General features: G+C 39.1%; 1 non-coding gene across 1 annotated transcript; it reads left to right on the top strand.

Moving 5' to 3' along the window:
- Positions 1-9,656: 9,656 nt before the first annotated feature.
- LOC112753935 (small nucleolar RNA R71) lies at positions 9,657-9,763 on the top strand. Its single transcript, XR_003178295.1, has one exon. It is a non-coding gene; the product is annotated as a small nucleolar RNA R71 (small nucleolar RNA).
- The last annotated feature ends 12,233 nt before the right edge of the window (positions 9,764-21,996 follow it).

Below are 21,996 nucleotides of genomic sequence, written 5' to 3'. Positions count from 1 at the left end.
TCCAATTTCTTGGTAATTCAATCTCTCAAATCTTGATCAATAGCCAATTCCTTGGTCAATTGCTCATAAGAAGAGATGAAGTATGGTCACTGATTATACCACATGCATTTCCCAAATCAAGTGTTGGTAGGATTATAGTCACATATCCATCCAAACCCAATTTGGTCCAGCATGAGAAAGCATTTCTAGCATGATCTCTTCATTCCTCTTTCAAGGTTCAGAAGAGATCCAAGTATGAATAGCTTCTTTTCTAATATAACTACCCAATTGGATGAAGATCGAAAGCTTTCTAGTAAAATCAAGAGAAAAGATAGAAGAAGGAGAATGAAAACTAATATTGATCCATCAAATTACAACAGAGCTCCCTAACCCAATGAAAGGGGTTTAGTTGTTCATAGCTCTGGAAAATGAAAACCAAGATGGAGAATACATGATGAAAGTAAAACTAGAAGTGCAGAGAAAGTAAAATACAGAGAGTAGTTCTATGCCAAAGGCTCCCTAAAGTTTCCAACCCCCTAACAAATTCAAAGCTACTCCTATATATACTACTCTTCTCATCTTCTAGTTGGCTCTTCAAGTCTTGGGTATGGGCCTCTGAATCTTGAGTTTGAAGCAGTTATCCTTTTCATTGGGCTTAGCTTTGCTTGCAGAGAGAAAAGGTGAAGTATGCAGGGACTTTGACTCAAGACGTTAGTGGTGTCAACGTTAAGTGAAAGTGTGGGTTCGAGAACGTTAGTGACAATCACCTTTTTTACTAACGTTCCTAACCCAAATAATATCACGTTGACTTCAATGTTAGTGGCACTAATGTGACCACTAACGTTGCCTCTTAGTCCTTCGCACACGTTATTGGGACTTACCTTTCCCAATAACGTGGAGAGTCCTCCCTTGTCCCTACGTTAGAGTCCACGTTAACTAGGTTAACGTGGCTTCTAACGTAGCAGTGCCAATTCTTCGAGAATGTTAGTGACACTTACCTTTGTCACTAACGTTCCAATGTGTCCCTATTTCCCACGTTAGAGTCCACGTTAACTAAGTTAACGTGGCTTCTAACGTAGTCATGCTAGCCATCTCCAACGGTAGTGACAAAGGTGAGTGTCACTAACGTTGGCTCATCATCTCTTTATCCACGTTAGCTTCCACGTTAACTAAGTTAACGTGGGAGTTAACGTTGCTCATGGTGGCTCTTGGTGGTTCACCCCAACGTTAGTGACAAAGGTAAGTGTCACTAACGTTGGCTATCAACTGCTCTCTCCACGTTAGCTTCCACGTTAACTAAGTTAAAGTGGGAGTTAATGTGGCTTATGGAGGCTTGGTCAACGTTAGTGACAAAGGTGAATGTCACTAACGTTGGCTTCTCTTTTGCTTCTGAACATTAGAGTCCACGTTAACTAAGTTAACTTGGCTCTTAACGTGGCCACTTATGAGCTTGGTCCAACGTTAGTGACAAAGGTAAGTGTCACTAACGTTGGCTCCATTTTCTTTCTTCCACGTTAGAGTTCACGTTAACTTAGTTAACGTGACTCTTAACGTGGGTTATGATGGCTTCGAGAGCGTTATTGGTGATTACTTTTCTCATTAACGTTGCAAGCTAGCTCCCATTCCACGTTAGTGGTCACGTTAGTTAGACTAACATGGCTGCTAACGTGGTTCTTCCTTGCTTCCTTTGTCCTGAAATCAAGCAATAAAGTGCATCAAAGTTCTAATCCAAATCATGAGACATGCATCCTCTAATTTGTCATATAATTCATGCAAAATTCTCATGAAATCATGTAAAGTGCACAATGTATGCTTGAATCAAGATGTAAGTGAATATCTACCCAAAACTAGCTTATTTTCTAAGAAAATGCATGAAACTGCCTTAAAAACAGTAAAGAAAAGGTCAGTGAAACTGGCCAAAATGCCCTGGCATCACAACACCAAACTTAAAGCTTGCTTGTCCCTAAGCATGTACTGGAACAAGAGAATGATGAATGGAATGCCAAGAGAAAATGAGTCATTCTTGTGGAAGTCATGTCCCTGGTTTTATGGTGGTTTCATGCATTGCAACTTAGGTTCATTCCTTCACTGGCTTTCAGACCTTTATCATGTCCTAGAATACTCACTTTGCTTGCATCCCATGAGACTTTTATTCATTGATCCATTTTGTTTCTTGTCAATTCAGGGCTTATTTGTGTTCTTAGGCTAAATGCTCTGTAAGGGGGCAACTCTTTAAGATAAGCTTTCAGCCAGCACTCCCGACCTAGTTGGTTCAAGGTGCTAGGTGTTGAGACACCCCTAAGGACTTACTTTCTCAAGTCTCTCCCCTATACATACACACCACAGGCACATGGTTTGTTTATTTTCTTTCCTTGAGATCTTGGTGTCTAGCACCTCTTTGGGCTACTCAATGTTCTGTAGCAAAGATTGTTCTTGATAGTGGACTTTCAGCTGATAATCCCGGGTTAGTTAACCCAAGTTACCAGGTGATAAAGCACCCCTGAGAGCTTAGTAATCCAAGCAGATCCTTGGTACAAGAACACCACAGACACATCCCTCAAAACTCAAACCCTTGGTGCGCAGCCTCATTTCTTGCTATTTTTCTTTTATTCTTCACTTTAATTGTTTCTTTCCCTTTTTCTTATTAGGATCTTGCTATGTAGCTAGTCTCATGCGGTGTGTTCAAAGCATATGATTCATGATAGATAGTTGTCTTCCCACCTTGTGGTTGAACCAACTTAGCTAACTTATGACTACACCACAAACTCAGGAACTTACTCCATAGTATGAACTCCACTCTGATCTTTTATAAAACACTCATTCTCTATTCATTTGATTCAAAAGGACAAGCATACAAGTAAGTAAGGAAATGATGCAGTAATGACATTCAGACTAGCAATCCTAGACCTAAGCAATGAAAAACTTAAAAGACCGAATTTAAAGGGGTTCCAACTAACGAGTAACTATTAATCAAAAGTGCATTTGGACTTCCAACTTTCAACATTCTAAGTACATGGAATTAAGTAACAATACAACCTTCGGGTGATGGTTTCTAGTTGCCCTCTTTTTGTCATCATCCTAGTCTTTGCTACCTCACTTCCTTGGGTGAAGGTGCACCATTTCCTCATAAGATTCCTACAAAGTTATTGGAAGTTGCTTGTTCCCAAAGCACTTGAGAAATAGTTAGCTTGCATGTATGCTTGTGACTTCCGAACTTAATTTGGTGTGTGAACACCAAACTTAGTTCCTTGCCCAGTACAAAACCTTGCATATATGCAGAGAACCTCGTATCTTGTTATTAACAAAACAATTATTAACTAAAGTCTAACTACATCTAAGTGGTTTTCTTTGATTGGTTAGAGCTAGCAATGTGCTTTGGAGTGTAGTGTGATTATAACTCATATCTTTGGTGGAACACCAAACTTAAAGCTACACTTTCACTCTTGGATTTGTTTTGGTGTGGAACACCAAACTTAGCTCCTAGCAATACAGAGGAAACAACTTGTGATTTTTATTGAAATGACGATGAAAAAGAAACTACCTAAGGTTGGGTTGCCTCCCAACAAAGTGCTCTTTTAGTGTCGCTAGCTCGACAATTCCTCCATCATCAGGGAGGTTGATAATGCTTCAAGTCCTCCCTCTTGCTGTGGACCTATATCCATTGGTTGTATCAATGATCTCTACATGTTTCAAGGAGAGAACTCTGTTGATAGTGAAGATCTTAGGTAACTAAGATGGTACAGTGGGGAGAACAGGGGGGATATCTGGGAAGTAAGCTGAGATCACTTTATCCCCTGGAGAGAAGTCCTCGGTAGGGATCTTCTTGTTCCTCCACCTTCTTGGTACCTTCTTCTTTGTTCCTTGTGATGTTGTCTTACTCTTTGTGACCTCCTCCTCTAAGGAAATGTGGTTACTGGTCTCATATGATTCTGGTGGTTTGGGTTCCTCCTGATTTTCCTTGAGCTGTGGCAATTGCTGTTTGCCTTGTTCATCAATCAAGGGAGTTTCCAGATGTGCTGGTTGTGCTTCAGTGCTTGTTTCTTCCTTCAGTATCTCACTGTGATTCTTCCTTGGTTCCTTGTTCTCTTGATCTGTTTCTTGTGAGAGTTTGAAGACATTAAAGCTGAGTTGTTCATCATGGATCCTCAAGATTAGCTCCCCTCGCTCTACATCTATGAGTGATCTGGCTGTAGCTAGGAATGGTCTTCCCAATATGATTGGGTGAGTGTGACTCTCTTCCATATCCAATATGACAAAGTCTGTGAGAAGAAAGTATTTAACAACACGTTTTCCACCACTCCTATTGCTTGTTTTTGAGTTTTGTCAGCCAGCCTGATGACTACATCTGTGGGCATTATCTCATTGATCTGTAGCCTCTTCATAAGGGATAAGGGCATTAAATTGATGCTTGCTCCCAAATCGCAGAGTGCTTTATCAAACATTGTTTTTCCTATGGCACAGGGGATGTGAAAACTCCCTGGGTCCTTTCTTTTCGTAGGCAACTCTGGTTGAATGAGGGCGCTGCACTCCTTGTTCATCACTATAGTATGGCCTCCCTTGAGTGAGCTTTTCTTGGGAAGCAGTTCCTTCATATACTTGATGTATGCAGGCATTTGTTGGATGATCTTGATGAATGGTATGTTTACATGCAGAGATGCAAACAAGTCAAGAAATCTTGAGTATATTCTCTTCTCCACAGCACCATTGAGTAGTTGGGGAAAGGGTGCATAGAGTCTCAGCAGCTCCTGTTGTGAGATTTTTAGTTCTTGGTGATCTTTTTCCTTCTTCTCTGCTGAGGTATCTCCAGGTTATTCTGGCGGCCTGTTTGGCTTGTCCTCAGTCTCCTTATCACTTGTAGTGACCATCTTGCAATCTTCCCATCTTACTTTCTTTGTTTCACCTCTCGGATTTTTCTCTGTGTCACTTGGGAATCCATCTGTAGGTTTGGAAATCTGCTCAGAGAGATACCCCACTTGAGATTCCAACCTCTTGATGGTGTCTCCTTGGTTCTTAAAATTTGCTCGCACTTCCTCCTTGAACACCTTGTTGTCTTGAATCTCTTTGCATATGCCTTCAAGCAGGTTCTCAATCCTTGAGAGTCTGTCATCAGATGATGGTAGGTTGGGATTGGAGGTAGAAGGATGAGGAGTGTTATTTTGGTTTTGATATGGATGTGGAGAGATGTTGTTATGGTGGTGTTGATATGTTCTCTGTGTGAATTGTTGGTGAGCTGCATTGTTGTTGGGGTTGTGACGTCTCTGATCTTGGCTTTGATCTTATTGATTACCCCACCCAAAGTTTGGGTCATTCCTCCAACCAGGGTTGTAGGTCTTGGAGTATGGGTCATGATTTTGTCTAGGTGAATTTCCAATGTAGTTGGCTTGCTCCTGCTCACTCTCTCCCTCTGCATTCACTCCCTCTTGGGTTGTTGATGAGGTGGTGATTGTTGCTACTTGGTTCCTGTAACGACCCAATTTTCAGTATGCCTAGGATATACCAGAAACTGAGTGCTACCAATTTGTCATCCTATATATTATCTATTATTTATTATATGAGCTTGATTCCTTGTTAAAAGCGTAGTTAGTTAGCGAGGTACTTTTTTTTTTGAAAACATTTGGATTAATACATCAACTCACAGCTGATAACAGATAAAACAGTTATAAGCAACCACATATAAATACATCACAAGTAGCTAGCAACATTCAGTTATCCAGCCTTTATTAGAGTATAAACCTTTAGTTAGAACACCCTTAGGTATAGCTAGATAATAACTATATACATATACATACATACAACATCCTAGGTACTGACCTGTTCAAGAGGTCCCTAGGCTAGCACCTAGGCTAGCCTAGACTCTATACTCACCTAGTCCCTCTAAATTACTAAAGCGAGGGAAAGTACGTTCTAAGTCTTCACAACTCAAGTCAGGTGGAACGTCATCAAAAGATAGAACATCATCTGCTACTCCTCTGCACGATCAGACTTTTCCACAGGACGTCTCTCTGGTACCTCATGAAGTATCCACAAAATAGGAATCTCGTACACAGGATTTAGGTTAAAGTGCGCATACGAAGGGGTGCAGATGTTGGCTGGTCTCACAGTATTTACATATAATCAGAGAACGATATTCACCCTAGACTCAGAAGACTATTTAGAGCAGAATCCTCTTCTTGCGAACGGTCATCAGCGAACTATGGTAAGGTACTCTTATTTCCATCTGAAGGGGGAAGGGAGAGAGAAGGGGTAAGAACTGGGGAGTTCTTAGTAGGGTCGGGGTTATTAGTTACGTTCATTAATTCTATGTTGTTTAGCTGACTATTAGTAGAATACGAGGAAGCAGTAATTAGAAAACACAGATAAGTAGAGAAGATAGAGAAAATAGATAGCAGAACACAAACAGAAGAATACAAGAAAATATCACAAGCGCAGAGAATGGAATACAAACAAGGAAATCATACATTCATACCACAATCATAACAAAGGAAATGCGCAACCAAGTATGATGCATGTCTAGCCCTAGTGCAGGTAATGAGCTCATCTGTCGGTTACTAACCCGCTCCCGACGTTATCCAGCAACCTCTGTCTGGATAAAGCTTTCCTATTGGCTATACCCCTGTGTACTGGAAATAACACCTCTGCCACCACTGGGTCCACTGCACACTGGAAATAACACATCTGCCACTGCAGGGATGTACGCCGACACACCTTCTGTATACAGGAAATAACCCCTCTGCCACTACAGAAATGGAACAGGTGGTCACGGTACTTCTGTAGCAGGAAATAACCCCTTTGCCTTACAGAAATAAAATATGGATCTGTACCGTAGGAAAGCGTTCTCAGTGATCACACCATTATCTATCTGACTACCTAACTGCAGCAGATGATCATACAAGTATATCTGGAGTTGCCTTAACGCAACAAATGAATAAACACATCTCTTGGGTTGCCTCAAGCAACAAATAAATATCTCTTGGGTTGCCTCAAGCAACAAATCATCACATAATCATTCTCATTATCATCATTCATCATCATTCTCATTATTCATCATTATTTTCACGTTTTTATGCAGTACCTCTTTCTTTCTCTGTTCAATCATACTGTACAAACTTTACATCTTTCACTTTTACAACATCTTAATTCAAACCATTTCTCTTTATCACATTACTCTTTTTTGTTTGTCTTTTTACTTTGCTCTGATTACTCTTTTCTCTGTATCCCTTTATTCTGCTCTGGTTACTCTGTTCTCTGTGTTTCTTTACTCTGCTCTGATTTCTCTGTTTAACGTATGTATTTAAAGCTTATGTAAATTTCGGTATGAATAGTTAGTCTGTCCCAGGTATAGGTTCATTAAGTCTATACTGAAACAGTTTAACTTTTCATATAATACCTAACCCTATTCGCAATTCCAGGACTAACTATGTTGCCCTAGTTCGTTCACTAGTCTCTGTCTGTTTTTCTGTCATTAAAACTTTACAGACTTTTTCTTCGATATTTTATCTTTTCTTCAACTTTTTATCGTTTATTTATCTTTACCTCACTAATATGTTTTTACCACTCCATAAGTGTTTTATGAAGGTAATTATGAGATTCTGCGCTTAAAGTTGTCTCTCTAAAGCTTTTACATAAAACTGCCTTTTCTGCATTATTTTATTATTTTTATCAAAATATTATTTTTAATTAAATATTATTATTTAATATTTTATTATTATTTATTATTTTAATACTAAATTTTCGAAAATTAACTTACCTTTTACTTTTAACCTTTAAAATTCACTTTTTACCACCCGTAACTTTTAATATTTCTACTTTACCCACCCTAACTTCCAGAAATCACCATATAACCCCTTAAACACCAAAAATTTTACTTCCTTGCCCTTTCTAAGATCTAAAAGGTGTTCTTCAATGTTCTTCACCACACTCAAAGTGTTCTTCGTGTTCTTCGTATATTCTTCAAATTCTTTCTCTGTTTTTACCCGTTTTTCAGTCTTTTCAGCAACCGATTTTTACCAAAATTCAAAATAAATTTCCAGCCACTAAAACCCCATCTTTTCTACATGATTTGAACACAAATTGAACCTCAATTTAAGCTCTAGGGTTTCGTTTTTCCAGCTGCCCAAGAACATGAACTTTAAAGCTTGAATTTCATCAAATTTCATCAAAATTTCACCAAATTATCACCAAGAATCAATCATACATGAAACCAATTTTTAGCACAGCCAAATCATACAACATTCACACAGCTCAAACACAAATAATCAAGATTAATTTCGTGACACCCTACCTGGTTTTGCTGCTCCTAATTCGGTTAAACTTTCAGGTGGTCCTTATGCACTTTTTCCTCCTAAATCACATTAAGAACAACTTTAAATCCAAAAACTCTCAACTGACCAAATCTTACTCAGTATGTTAGGAAGAGATATCTCACCTTAGACTTGCTGAAAATTCATGTTTCTTGGCCCTCAAGTCAATTTAAGCATGATTCCTAAGGAAGAACATCAAGAAAACACATATTTTGCATGGTTTGCCTTGAAAACCAAACTGAAATGGTAGGGAGACAGCCATCTCACCTTATTTCCATCCTTGATAAGTTACATGATTATGTAGAGGAAGAAGAGAGGATCATTTTGGTGAAATTGGAGTTTTGATTTGAGTTTTGGTTCAGAAGAAATCAAGCTTTGAAGATTAAGTGTTCATGAAAGTTTCTCTCTTTTCTCTCTTGTTATTTTCGGCCAAAATGATGAAATGAGACAGCCTTGGAGGTCTTGGGGGTGTAAGGTGAGTTGTGATTGGTTGGCTTGGAGGTGGGTTAAAATAATATTAAAATATCTCTGGTGTACAACTACTAAAACTAGGTGTATCGGAACACTCGTAAAAACATCTCTAAAAATTATTTTCTGAGCTACTAGCATAAATGACACTAGTAACATATTTATTATGAGAATAGTACATGTAAAATGAGACCTTAGCATTGCTAAATTCATCAGAGAGTGTTCGTGCTAAGCTGCACCAGTAAACTGTAAACCCGGTTAAACCGATTTTCTGTTTTTAACTAAAACTGACCAGGTAACCTTCTAATATTATTCAAGAAGTTTCTAATACTAATATAATGATAATATCATCCTATTATCTCTCTTCTCTCATAAATCGAGTCTGGTTCGTCAAACTGAGACTATTTACAAAAAACCAAATCAAAACTTCTAACCGATACAGTTCAAAAACCAGGTTCTTCGTGACCGCGTTATCGAGCTTGTCTCAGAAAAGGTTCTAACTTAAAGATGACATAATGAAAATGAGGATTGAGATACGTGATGATATATCAAAGGTTTTCCCCTTACTGATCTTCCAGAGAAATCCGTACTTTCAGAAAAGATTTGCGTTCTCGAAAACCGGGGTTGTTACAGTTCCTCTCCATCTTCTTGGTGAGGTCAGCCAACTGCTTGGTTATGAGCTTGTTATGGGCCAGCAGTGCATCCACATTATTTAGCTCCATCACTCCTCTAGTGTTCCCTCTTTCGGAGGCCTAGAAGTAGTCATTCTCTGCTACAGTTTCAATGACATCTATGGCCTCCTCAATGGTCTTCTTCTTGTTCGGAGATCCCCCGGATGAGTGGTCTACTGCCTTCTTTGATTCATATGAAAGGCCTTCATAGAAAATGTGTAGCTACACCCATTCATTGAATATATCTGGTGGACACCTCCTTGTTAGGTCCTTAAACCTCTCCCATGCTTCATATAGAGTCTCACCATCCTGCTGTCTGAAAGTTTGAACCTCAGCTCTCAGCCTGTTGATTCTTTGAGGAGGATAGAAAAATTTGTTCACCACATCTTCCCAGGTTGTCAAACTCTCCTTAGGGAAGGATTCTAGCCATTTAGATGCCTTATCCTTGAGTGAGAAAGGGAACAAAAGTAGTCTATAGGTGTCAAGATGAACACCATTAGACTTCACAGTATCGCATATCCTCAGGAAGGTGGTTAGATGTTGATTGGGGTCTTCTTGGATGCTTCCTCCAAATGAATAGTTGTTCTGAACAAGGGTGATGAGCTGTGGTTTTAGTTCAAAGTTGTTGGCATGTATGGTTGGTTTTTGGATGCTACTTCTACAGTTTCCTGGGTTTGGGTTGATGTAAGAACCCATAACTCTTCTCTCTTGCCCAGCATGATTTGCTAGACCTTCTCTTCCATGGTTGTGAGCCTCTTCTTCATGATGGTTCTCCATATTCTCCTCCATGTTTGGTTCAAAGTACTCTTCCTCTTCCTCAGCACCAACTACTCTTTTTCATCTTGCTTCCATCCTTAATCTAAGGAAGGTCCTCTCAGGTTCAGAATCAAAGGAAGTTGAAGCCCCGCTTCTCCTCCCTGTCATACAACCAACAAGGTACAAGCAAAGAAACAGATCCAGAAAGTATTCTGTTAGAATTACTGTTGTGTGAGTGATGCAATATATCAAACAGTTAGTGGGTGAGTGAAACAGAGTGTAAACAACTGGAATAAAAGGGTTAAAGGGATGGGAATACAAAAAAACTGAAACCGAAAGTAAATTGCTCAAACAGAAATTTAAATCAACAGAATAACAAATGCTCAATCTAGTGATCCTCCAACTTAATCATTGTTGATTCAAAATCAATTCCCGACAACGGTGCCATAAACTTGATACGCACAAAACTTGTCTCTCAACAAATTTTCTTCGGCAAGTGTACCGAATTTGTCGTCAAGTAAAAACTCACAATAGAGTGAGGTCGAATCCTACAGAGATTGATTGATCAAGCAACTTTAATTAGAGGAATGTTCTAGTTGAGCGAACCAGAATTTGATTTGAGATTTGCAGAAATTAAATGGCGGGAAAGTAAATAGCAGAAACAGTAAATGCTAAAAATAAAGAGCTGAATGTAAATGCGGAAAGTAAATGGCAGAATCTTAAATGGGAATGGGGTAGTTGCTCATAAAAGTAAATGGCAGAAATTAAAGAGAATGGGTAAGATCAGAAATGGGGAGTTCATTGGGCTCAGGAGATGTTGCATTCTCCGGATCAAGTTCATTTTCATCTCTTCCTCAATCAATGCATTCATTGATCTCCTTGGCAATCTTAAGTGATCGAATTCCAATTTCTTGGTAATTCAATCTCTCAAATCTTGATCAATAGCCAATTCCTTGGTCAATTGCTCATGAGAAGAGATGAAGTATGGTCACTGATTATACCACATGCATTTCCCAAATCAAGTGTTGGTAGGATTATAGTCACATATCCATCCAAACCCAATTTGGTCCAGCATGAGAAAGCATTTCTAGCATGATCTCTTCATTCCTCTTTCAAGGTTCAGAAGAGATCCAAGTATGAATAGCTTCTTTTCCAAGATAACTACCCAATTGGATGAAGATCGAAAGCTTTCTAGTAAAATCAAGAGAAAAGATAGAAGAAGGAGAATGAAAACTAATATTGATCCATCAAATTACAACAGAGCTCCCTAACCCAATGAAAGGGGTTTAGTTGTTCATAGCTCTGGAAAATGAAAACCAAGATGGAGAATACATGATGAAAGTAAAACTAGAACTGCAGAGAAAGTAAAATACAGAGAGTAGTTCTATGCCAAAGGCTCCCTAAAGTTTCCAATCCCCTAACTAATTCAAAGCTACTCCTATATATACTACTTTTCTCATCTTCTAGTTGGCTCTTCAAGTCTTGGGTATGGGCCTCTGAATCTTGAGTTTGAAGCAGTTATCCTTTTCATCGGGCTTAGCTTTGTTTGCAAAGAGAAAAGGTGAAGTATGCAGGGACTTTGACTCAAGACGTTAGTGGTGTCAACGTTAAGTGAAAGTGTGGGTTCGAGAACGTTAGTGACAATCACCTTTTTTACTAACGTTCCTAACCCAAATAATATCACGTTGACTTCAATGTTAGTGGCACTAATGTGACCACTAACGTTGCCTCTTAGTCCTTCGCACACGTTATTGGGACTTACCTTTCCCAATAACGTGGAGAGTCCTCCCTTGTCCCTACGTTAGAGTCCACGTTAACTAGGTTAACGTGGCTTCTAACATAGCAGTACCAATTCTTCGAGAACGTTAGTGACACTTACCTTTGTCACTAACGTTCCAATGTGCCCCTATTTCCCACGTTAGAGTCCACGTTAACTAAGTTAACGTGGTTTCTAACGTAGTCATGCTAGCCATCTCCAACATTAGTGACAAAGGTGAGTGTCACTAATGTTGGCTTATCATCTCTTTATCCACGTTAGCTTCCACGTTAACTAAGTTAACGTAGGAGTTAACGTTGCTCATGGTGGCTCTTGGTGGTTCACCCCAACGTTAGTGACAAAGGTAAGTGTCACTAACGTTGGCTATCAATTGCTTTCTCCACGTTAGCTTTCACGTTAACTAAGTTAACGTGGGAGTTAACGTGGCTTATGGAGTCTTGGCCAACGTTAGTGACAAAGGTGAATGTCACTAACGTTGGCTTCTCTTTTGCTTCTTAACATTAGAGTCCACGTTAACTAAGTTAACGTGGCTCTTAACGTGGCCACTTATGAGCTTGGTCCAACGTTAGTGACAAAGGTAAGTGTCACTAACGTTGGCTCCATTTTCCTTCTTCCACGTTAGAGTTCACATTAACTTAGTTAACGTGACTCTTAACGTGGGTTATGATGTCTTCGAGAGCGTTATTGGCGATTACTTTTCTCATTAACGTTGCAAGCTAGCTCCCATTCCACGTTAGTGGTCACATTAGTTAGACTAACGTGGCTGCTAACGTGGTTCTTCCTTGCTTCCTTTGTCCTGAAATCAAGCAATAAAGTGCATCAAAGTTCTAATCCAAATCATGAGACATGCATCCTATAATTTGCAAAATTCTCATGAAATCATGTAAAGTGCACAATATATGCTTGAATCAAGATGTAAGTGAATATCTACCCAAAACTAGCTTATTTTCTAAGAAAATGCATGAAACTGCCTTAAAAACAGTAACGAAAAGGTCAGTGAAACTGGCCAAAATGCCCTGGCCTCAATATAATCCTTTTATATTTGGGTAATTAGAGTTTTTGTGGCTTACAAACTGGAATTTGATCATTACCCCCTAATTGGAATTAATTGACCAAGGAATTGGCAGTTAATGAAAATTAGAGGAGACTAGAAAGGTCTAAGGAATTAGGGTCTAGTCACATATAGTTTGCCATAAATTAAATCCTACATGATTAAAATAGTTAGTAAGAAAATTTAATCCGAAAAAATAGATAACTCTGAAACCTTAACTGCTTTCTCAATATTTTATTCCCAACTTATTTATCTGCCTATCTTTAATATTCATTATATTGTTTAATGTCTTTTGAACTCTCAACCATTATTTTCAGCTTGCCTAACTAAGCCAATTAATAAATTATTGTTGCTTGATCCATCAATCCTCGTGGGATCGACCCTCACTCACCTGAGGTATTACTTGGTACGACCCGGTGCACTTGCCGGTTAGTCTGTGGGCTATAAATTCAGCATCAGTTGCTAAAATTGGTGCAGCCCTTTCCCGAATCCTTAAAGAGTCTCCTGTTCATGCCACTAGGGCTTTTATGGAGGAGGCGAGGGCTGAATATGACAAGGTTAAGGGTTTGAAGGATGAACTGGATGCCAGGGTGGCTAAGCTGGAGCTGGATGTGGAGAGGGAGAAGTCCCGGGCTACTACTGCTGAGGCAGCTGCGAATCTGGCTGGAGAAATGGCGAAGAATTACAAGGAGAGCTACACTAGTAGTTATGGCGAGCTGCTCGAAGTTAAGGAGAGGCTTGATTCTTCCCAAATCTGATTATACCGAGCTCCAGGGTCATTTGGTAGGTAGTGTGACAGATGCCTACGAGAACTTGAAAGCCCAAGTCTGAGTTCTTGCCCCTGAGCTCGACCTGACTCTTTTTAGCTTGGACAATGTGGTGGAGGACGACAAGATAGTGCCTAGCCCTGATGATGAGGATGAAAGCCCTTCTCTTGTGCCGCCAGGGAAAGCCGTAGCTACCTCCGCCTCTTCCGCCCCTTCTGAGGCCGACCAGCCAGAGTTTGATCTCGAAGTGCAGATCTTAAATCGTCTCGACGGAACTGTTGATGTCGTCCCTATTGCGTCCGCTCCTCCTCCTTCAGCCAAGGATGCTACTACTGCGGAGAATTTAGATCCTTTGTAATTTTTTTTTGTGCTTGTATTATAGTCCAACTTGTGGACTTTTGAACTTGGTTTTTGTGTAAGTCTTTTGTTGACTATCTTTGACCCTTTGGTTGCTTTTCTTAGCAACTTTATTTTGCTTTTCTCGAAAACCGGGGTTGTTACATTATACCCTCCTAAAAGAAAATTTTGCCCTCAAAATTTCAGTTACCTGAGAATAGATGCGAGTAATCAGCTCTCATCTTATCTTCCAATTCCCAAGTGTGCTCTTCTTCTCCTCTTGGTTCCCATGCTACTTTGACTAAGCGAACAGTCTTGCCTCTTAGCTGCTTATCACTTCTTTCTACGATCTGAACTGGTGATGCTTGATATGTCAAATCATTTTATAACTGTACTATTTCTGGTTGTGAAACGTGACTATCATCGGGAACATATTTCTTAAGTTGCGAGACATAAAAAAAACATCATGAAGGTTTGATGAATAAGGAGGAAGGGCTATTTGATAAGCTACTAGACCGACTCTTTTAAGTATTTGGAAAGGTTCTATGTATCGTGGGTTAAGCTTCTTAGTCTTAAGGGCTCTACCTATTCCAGTAATCGAAGTTACTTCTAGAAAGACATGATCTCCCTCACTAAACTCTAAGGGTCTACGTCTATTATCGGCATAGCTCTTTTGACGGCTCTGTGCGGTCTGGATCTTCTGGCGAATCCCCTTTATCTTTTCAGTAGTTTCTTGCACTAAGTCTGGACCTAAGACACTAGCTTCTCCGTCATCGTTCCAACACAATGGTGTCTGACATCTCCTTCCGTAGAAAGCTTCATATGGTGCCATCCCGATACTTTGTTGGTAACTGTTGTTGTAGACGAACTCGACCAATGGCAAATACCTATCCCAACTGCCCTGGTTATCCATCACACAAGATCTTAACATGTCTTCCAATGTCTGGATTGTTCGCTCTGATTGTCCGTCTATCTGAGGATGGTATGCTGTACTCATATGCAATTCTGTTCCTAAAGCTTTCTGGAAAGCTCCCCAGAATCTGGAAGTAAACCTCGGATCTCGATCTGAAACAATTGACGAAGGTATCCCATGCAATTGTACGATTTATTGAATATATAGCCGTGCTAGCCTTTCTAAAGTATAGTCAACTCGAATCGGAAGAAAATGTGTTGATTCGGTTAACCTGTCCACAATCACCCAAATAGCTTCGTGTCCTGTTGAGGTCCTTGGCAATCCCGTGACAAAATCCATAGTGATCTGCTCCTATATCCATTATGGTATTTCCAAGGGTTGCAGGGTTCCTGACGGTTTCTGGTGTTCCACCTTCACCTTCTGACTGGTTAAACATTTTGAGACATAATCAGCTACCTCTTTCTTCAAGCCCGGCTACCAGAACATTTGTTTCAAATCCTTGATACATCTTTGTTACTACAGGATGCATAGAAAATATACTTTGATGAGCTTCTGCAAGAATCCTTTGCCACAAATCTCCAGAGCTAGGCACATAAATTCTGTTCTTATATCTCCAGAGGCTGCTACGATCTAGTGTTACAGCTTCTGCTTCCTCTACTTTCATCCGTCTCAGCATCGTCATCATTTCTGAATCCTGTGCTTGTGCTTGCTGAATCATAATCTTAAAATCTGGTGTTATATGCAATTGTTCCAAACGGACTCCACTTGACATCTCAGTCATAGCCAACTTAAGGTCCTCAAATTTCGCGAGTAACTTTTCTTCCTTTATCATCATCCAAGAGATATTCAAATTCTTCCTGCTCAAAGCGTCTGCCACCACGTTCGCTTTTCCTGGGTGATAACTTAACTTAAAATCATAGTCCTTCAGGAACTCTATCCACCTTCGCTGTCGCATATTAAGATCCTTCTGGTCAAAGATATACTTTAAACTTTTGTGGTCAGAGAAAACTTCTAGTTGAGCGCCATACAAATAGTGTCTCTAGATCTTCAGAGCAAACACTACTGCAGCCAACTCCAAGTCATGCGTCGGATAATTTTGTTCATGAGGTCTCAGCTGCCGGAAAGCATAAGCCACCACATTTTTGTCTTAGATCAGCACACATCCAAGTCCTTTATGAGAGGCATCACAGTATACTTCAAAAGGTTTCTGCGGGTCGGGTAGTACTAATACAGGTGCAGTTGTTAACTTCTCCTTAAGCATCCTGAAACTTCTATCACACTCAGTCGTCCAAACGAACGGAACTTCATTTCGTGTAAGGTAAGTCAGAGGTAAGGCTATCTGTGAAAACCCTTTAATAAACCTCCGGTAATATCCAGCAAGTTCGAGAAAACTCCGAACTTCTGTAACAATCGTAGGTTGTTCCCATTGCACTACTGCTTCAATTTTTGAAGGAACCCCTGCAATTTCTCCCTGTGATATAACATGTCCCAAAAATGCCACTTTCTCTGTCCAGAACTCACACTTTGATAGTTTAGCATATAACCTCCGAGTCCTTAGTATCTGCAATACAGTCCTTAGATGCTCTTCATACTCTCTTTCTGTCTTCGAATAGATGAGAATATCGTCTATGAAGACTACTATGAACTGATCAAGGTACGGACGGAAAATACGATTCATGTAATCCACGAAAATCGCAGGAGCATTAGTTAGTCCAAACGACATAACCGTATACTCATAGTGACCATATCAAGTTCTAAATGCAGTCTTCGGTATATCTGACTCTTTCACTCGAATCTAATGATAGCCCGATCGCAAATCAATCTTCGAAAACACAGTTGCACCTTTTAACTGATCCATCAAATCATCTATTTGTGGAAGTGGGTACTTGTTCTTGATAGTGACTTTATTTAACTATCGGTAATCTACACAAAGTCACATTCTACCATCCTTCTTCTTTACTAGCAACACCGGAGCTCCCCAACGTGATGCGCTGGGAGGAATAAATTTTTTTTTCCAAGTAGCTCATCCAACTGCTTCTTCAACTCTGCAAGTTCCAGTGGTGACATCCGGTACGGTGCTATGGAAATCGGTCCGGTTCCAGGTACAAGTTCAATGCTGAATTATATCTCTCGCTGAGGAGGAAACTCAGGTATGTCGTCCGGAAAAATATCAGGAAATTTCTTCACCACTTGGATTCGTTCTAAGCTTAGTTCACTATCATTCGAGCTAGCCGCTAACAGAACATACCCCTCACAATCACTCCCGTCTAATGCAACTCTTACAAAATTCCGATATAAAGTATGAGACAGAAATGGTTTAATATCTAAACTATCAGACGGAATAACAGCAGTTCTTTCATAGCAATCAAGGAAAACATGATACTTAGATAACCAATCTAACCCTATAATAACTTCTAAACCACATAGAGGCAAACAGATTAGATCATGTATAAAAGTTCTGTTCCTAATAGTGAATGGTACTTACAGGCACACTAAACTAGTCAAAGCATTTTGGGATGCAGGTGTATGGACAATCAGATCAAAGTTCAACTCAGGAAATCTAGTCCCAACTCACGAGCAACAGTTAAAGAAACAAAGGAATGTGATGCACCCGAGTCATACAGTACAGTTAGAAATCGATCTTTGATAATACACTGACCTTGGATCAGGGCGTCTGATTGCATAGCATCATCAGCAGTCATGGCAAACACTCGACCTTGTTGCTGGGTTTGCACTAGATTCCGAAAAAACTTTCTTGGGTACATCCTTGCTATGTGTCCAGATTCCTCACAAGTAAAATAAGCGTTCGTTCCTTACAGCATCCAAATATAACATAACCATAACCCTGGAGATCATAACAGCTATGAGGATAGTTGTGCCTCGCATCAATTCGTCATTCGAAACTCGATTAAACTATGTCTATTCGCAGTCATTAAGGTCCTATCCGCACCAAACAATCAACATTAAGGTGATCAGTCTTAATATTTCAAGTAAGGCACGAACATTCCCAAAATGAGCACTCATAGACATTCATGCCAAATGTATCTTAAAGATACCCTAATGGCGTGAGACACACAAGCAGAGTATGCAATGAAGCATAGTCATTCCACTCCCCAGGCTCTACCGAGAACGAACTGCTCTAATACCAAATTGTAACGACCCAATTTTCAGTACGCCTAGGACATACCAGAAACTGAGTGCTACCAATTTGTCATCCTATATATTATCTATTATTTATTATATGAGCCTGATTCGTTGTTAAAAGCGTAGTTAGTTAGCGAGGTACTTTTTTTTTGAAAACATTTGGATTAATAGACAGAATCATTCATAATCAACTCACAGCTGATAACAGATAAAATAGTTATAAGCAACCACACATAAATACATCACAAGTAGCTAGCAACATTCAGTTATCCAGCCTTTATTAGAGTATAGACCTTTAGTTAGAACACCCTTAGGTATAGCTAGATAATAACTATATACATATACATACATACAACATCCCAGGTCCTGACCTGTTCAAGAGGTCCCTAGGCTGGCACCTAGGCTAGCCTAGACTCTATACTCACCTAGTCCCTCTAAACTACTAAAGCGAGGGAAAGTACGTTCTAAGTCTTCACAACTCAAGTCAGGTGGAACGTCATCAAAAGATAGAACATCATCTGCTACTCCTCTGCACGATCAGACTTTTCCATAGGACGTCTCTCTGGTACCTCATGAAGTATCCACAAAATAGGAATCTCGTACACAGGATTTAGGTTAAAGTGCGCATACGAAGGGGTGCAGACGTTGGCTGGTCTCACAGTATTTACATATAATCAGAGAACGATATTCACCCTAGACTCAAAAGACTATCTAGAGCAGAATCCTCTTCTTGCGAACGGTCATCAGCGAACTATGGTAAGGTACTCTTACTTCCATCTGAAGGGGGAAGGGAGAGAGAAAGGGTAAGAACTGGGGAGTTCTTAGTAGGGTTGGGGTTATTAGTTACGTTCATTAATTCTATGTTGTTTAGCAGACTATTAGCAGAATACAAGGAAGCAGTAATTAGAAAACACAGATAAGTAGAGAAGATAGAGAAAATAGATAGCAGAACACAAATAGAAGAATACAAGAAAATATCACAAGCGCAGAGAATGGAATACAAACAAGGAAAGCATACATTCATACCACAATCATAACAAAGGAAATGCACAACCAAGTATGATGCATGTCTAGCCCTAGTGCAAGTAATGAGCTCATCTGTCGGTTACTAACCCGCTCTCGACGTTATCCAGCAACCTCTGTCTGGATAAGGATTTCCTATTGGCTATACCCCTGTGTACAGGAAATAACCGCTCTGCCACCACAGGGTCCACTGCATGCAGGAAATAACACATCTGCCACTGCAGGGATGTATGCCGACACACCTTCTGTATACAGGAAATAACCCCTCTGCCACTACAGAAATGGAACAGGTGGTCACGGTACTTCTGTAGCAGGAAATAACCCCTCTGCCTTACAGAAATAAAATATGGATCTGTACCATAGGAAAGTGTTCTCAGTGATCACACCATTATCTATCTGACTGCCTCACTACAGCAGATGATCATACAAGTATATCTGGAGTTGCCTTAATGCAACAAATGAATAAACACATCTCTTGGGTTGCCTCAAGCAACAAATAAATATCTCATGGGTCGCCTCAAGCAACAAATCATCACATAATCATTCTCATTATCATCATTCATCATCATTCTCATTATTCATCATCATTTTCACGTTTTTATGCAGTACCTCTTTCTTTCTCTGTTCAATCATACTGTACAAAGTTTACATCTTTCACTTTTACAACATCTTAATTCAAACCATTTCTCTTTATCACATTACCCTTTTCTCTTTGTCTTTTTACTTTGCTCTGATTACTCTTTTCTCTGTATCTCTTTATTCTGCTCTAGTTACTCTGTTCTCTGTATTTCTTTACTCTGTTCTGATTTCTCTATTTAACATATGTATTTAAAGCTTATGTAAATTTCGGTATGAATAGTTAGTCTGTCCCAGGTATAGGTTCATTAAGTCTATACTGAAACAGTTTAACTTTTCATATAATACCTAACCCTATTCGCAATTCCAGGACTAACTATGTTGCCCTAGTTCGTTCACTAGTCTCTGTCTGTTTTTCTGTCATTAAAACTTTACAGACTTTTTCTTCGATTTTTTATCTTTTCTTCAACTTTTTATCTTTTATTTATCTTTGCCTCACTAATAAGTTTTTACCACTCCCTAAGTGTTTTATGAAGGTAATTATGAGATTCTGCGCTTAAAGTTGTCTTTCTAAAGCTTTTACAGAAAACTGCCTTTTCTGTATTATTTTATTATTTTTATTAAAATATTATTTTTAATTAAATATTATTATTTAATATTTTATTTTTATTTATTATTTTAATACTAAATTTTCGAAAATTAACTTACCTTTTACTTTTAACCTTTAAAATTCACTTTTTACCACCCGTAACTTTTAATATTTCTACTTTACCCACCCTAACCTCCAGAAATTACCATATAACCCCTTAAACACCAAAAATTTTACTTCCTTTCCCTTTCTAAGATCTAAAAGGGGTTCTTCAATGTTCTTCACCATACTCAAAGTGTTCTTCGTGTTCTTCGTATATTCTTCAAATTCTTTCTCTATTTTTACCCGTTTTTCAGTCTTTTCAGCAACCGATTTTTACCAAAATTCAAAATAAATTTCCAGCCACTAAAACCCCTTATTTTCTACATGATTTTAACACAAATTAAACCTCAATTTAAGCTCTAGGGTTTCGTTTTTCCAGCTGCCCAAGAACATGAACTTTAAAGCTTGAATTTCATCAAATTTCATCAAAATTTCACCAAATTATCACCAAGAATCAATCATATATGCAAACAATTTTTAGCACAGCGAAATCATACAATATTCACACAGATCAAACACAAATAATCAAGACCAATTTCGTGACACCATACCTGGTTTTGCTGCTCCTAATTCGGTTAAACTTTCAGGTGGTCCTTAAGCACTTTTTCCTCCTAAATCACATCAACAACATCTTTAAATCCAAATACTCTCAACTGACCAAATCTCACTCAGTATGTTAGGAGGAGATATCTCACCTTAGACTTGCTGGAAATTCACGTTTCTTGGCCCTCAAGTCAAGTTAAGCATGATTCCTAAGGAAGAACATCAAGAAAACACATATTTTGCATGGTTTTCCTTGAAAACCGAATTGAAATGGGAGGGAGACAGCCATCTCACCTTATTTACATCCTTGATAAGTTACATGGTTATGTAGAGGAAGAAGAGAGGATCATTTTGGTGAAATCGGAGTTTTGATTTGAGTTTTGGTTCAGAAGAAATCAAGCTTTGAAGATTAAGTGTTCATGAAAGTTTCTCTCTTTTCTCTCTTGTTATTTTCGGCCAAAATGATGAAATGAGACAGCATTGGAGGTCTTGGGGGTGTAAGGTGAGTTGTGATTGGTTGGCTTGGAGGTGGATTAAAATAATATTAAAATATCTCTGGTGTACAACTACTAAAACTAGGTGTATCGGAACACTCGTAAAAACATCTCTAAAAATTATTTTCTGAGGTACTAGCATAAATGACACTAGTAACATATTTATTATGAGAATAGTACATGTATAATGAGGCCTTAGCATTGCTAAATTCATCAGAGAGTGTTGGGGCTAAGTTGCACCAGTAAACCGTAAACCCGGTTAAACCGATTTTTTGTTTTTAACTAAAACTGACCAGGTAACCTTATAATATTATTCAAGAAGCTTCTAATACTAATATAATGATAATATCATCCTATTATCTCTCTTCTCTAATAAATCGAGTCCGGTTCGTCAAACTGAGACTATTTACAAAAAAACAAATCAAAACTTCTAACCGATACGGTTCAAAAACTAGGTTCTTCGTGACCGCATTATCGAGCTTGTCTCGGAAAAGGTTATAACTTAAA

This window comes from Arachis hypogaea, chromosome 15 (genome assembly GCF_003086295.3).
Source record: "Arachis hypogaea cultivar Tifrunner chromosome 15, arahy.Tifrunner.gnm2.J5K5, whole genome shotgun sequence".
Lineage (NCBI taxonomy): Eukaryota > Viridiplantae > Streptophyta > Magnoliopsida > Fabales > Fabaceae > Arachis > Arachis hypogaea.
The sequence above is the reverse complement of the archived record's forward strand: the minus strand, read 5'-3'. Positions and strand labels throughout refer to the sequence as shown.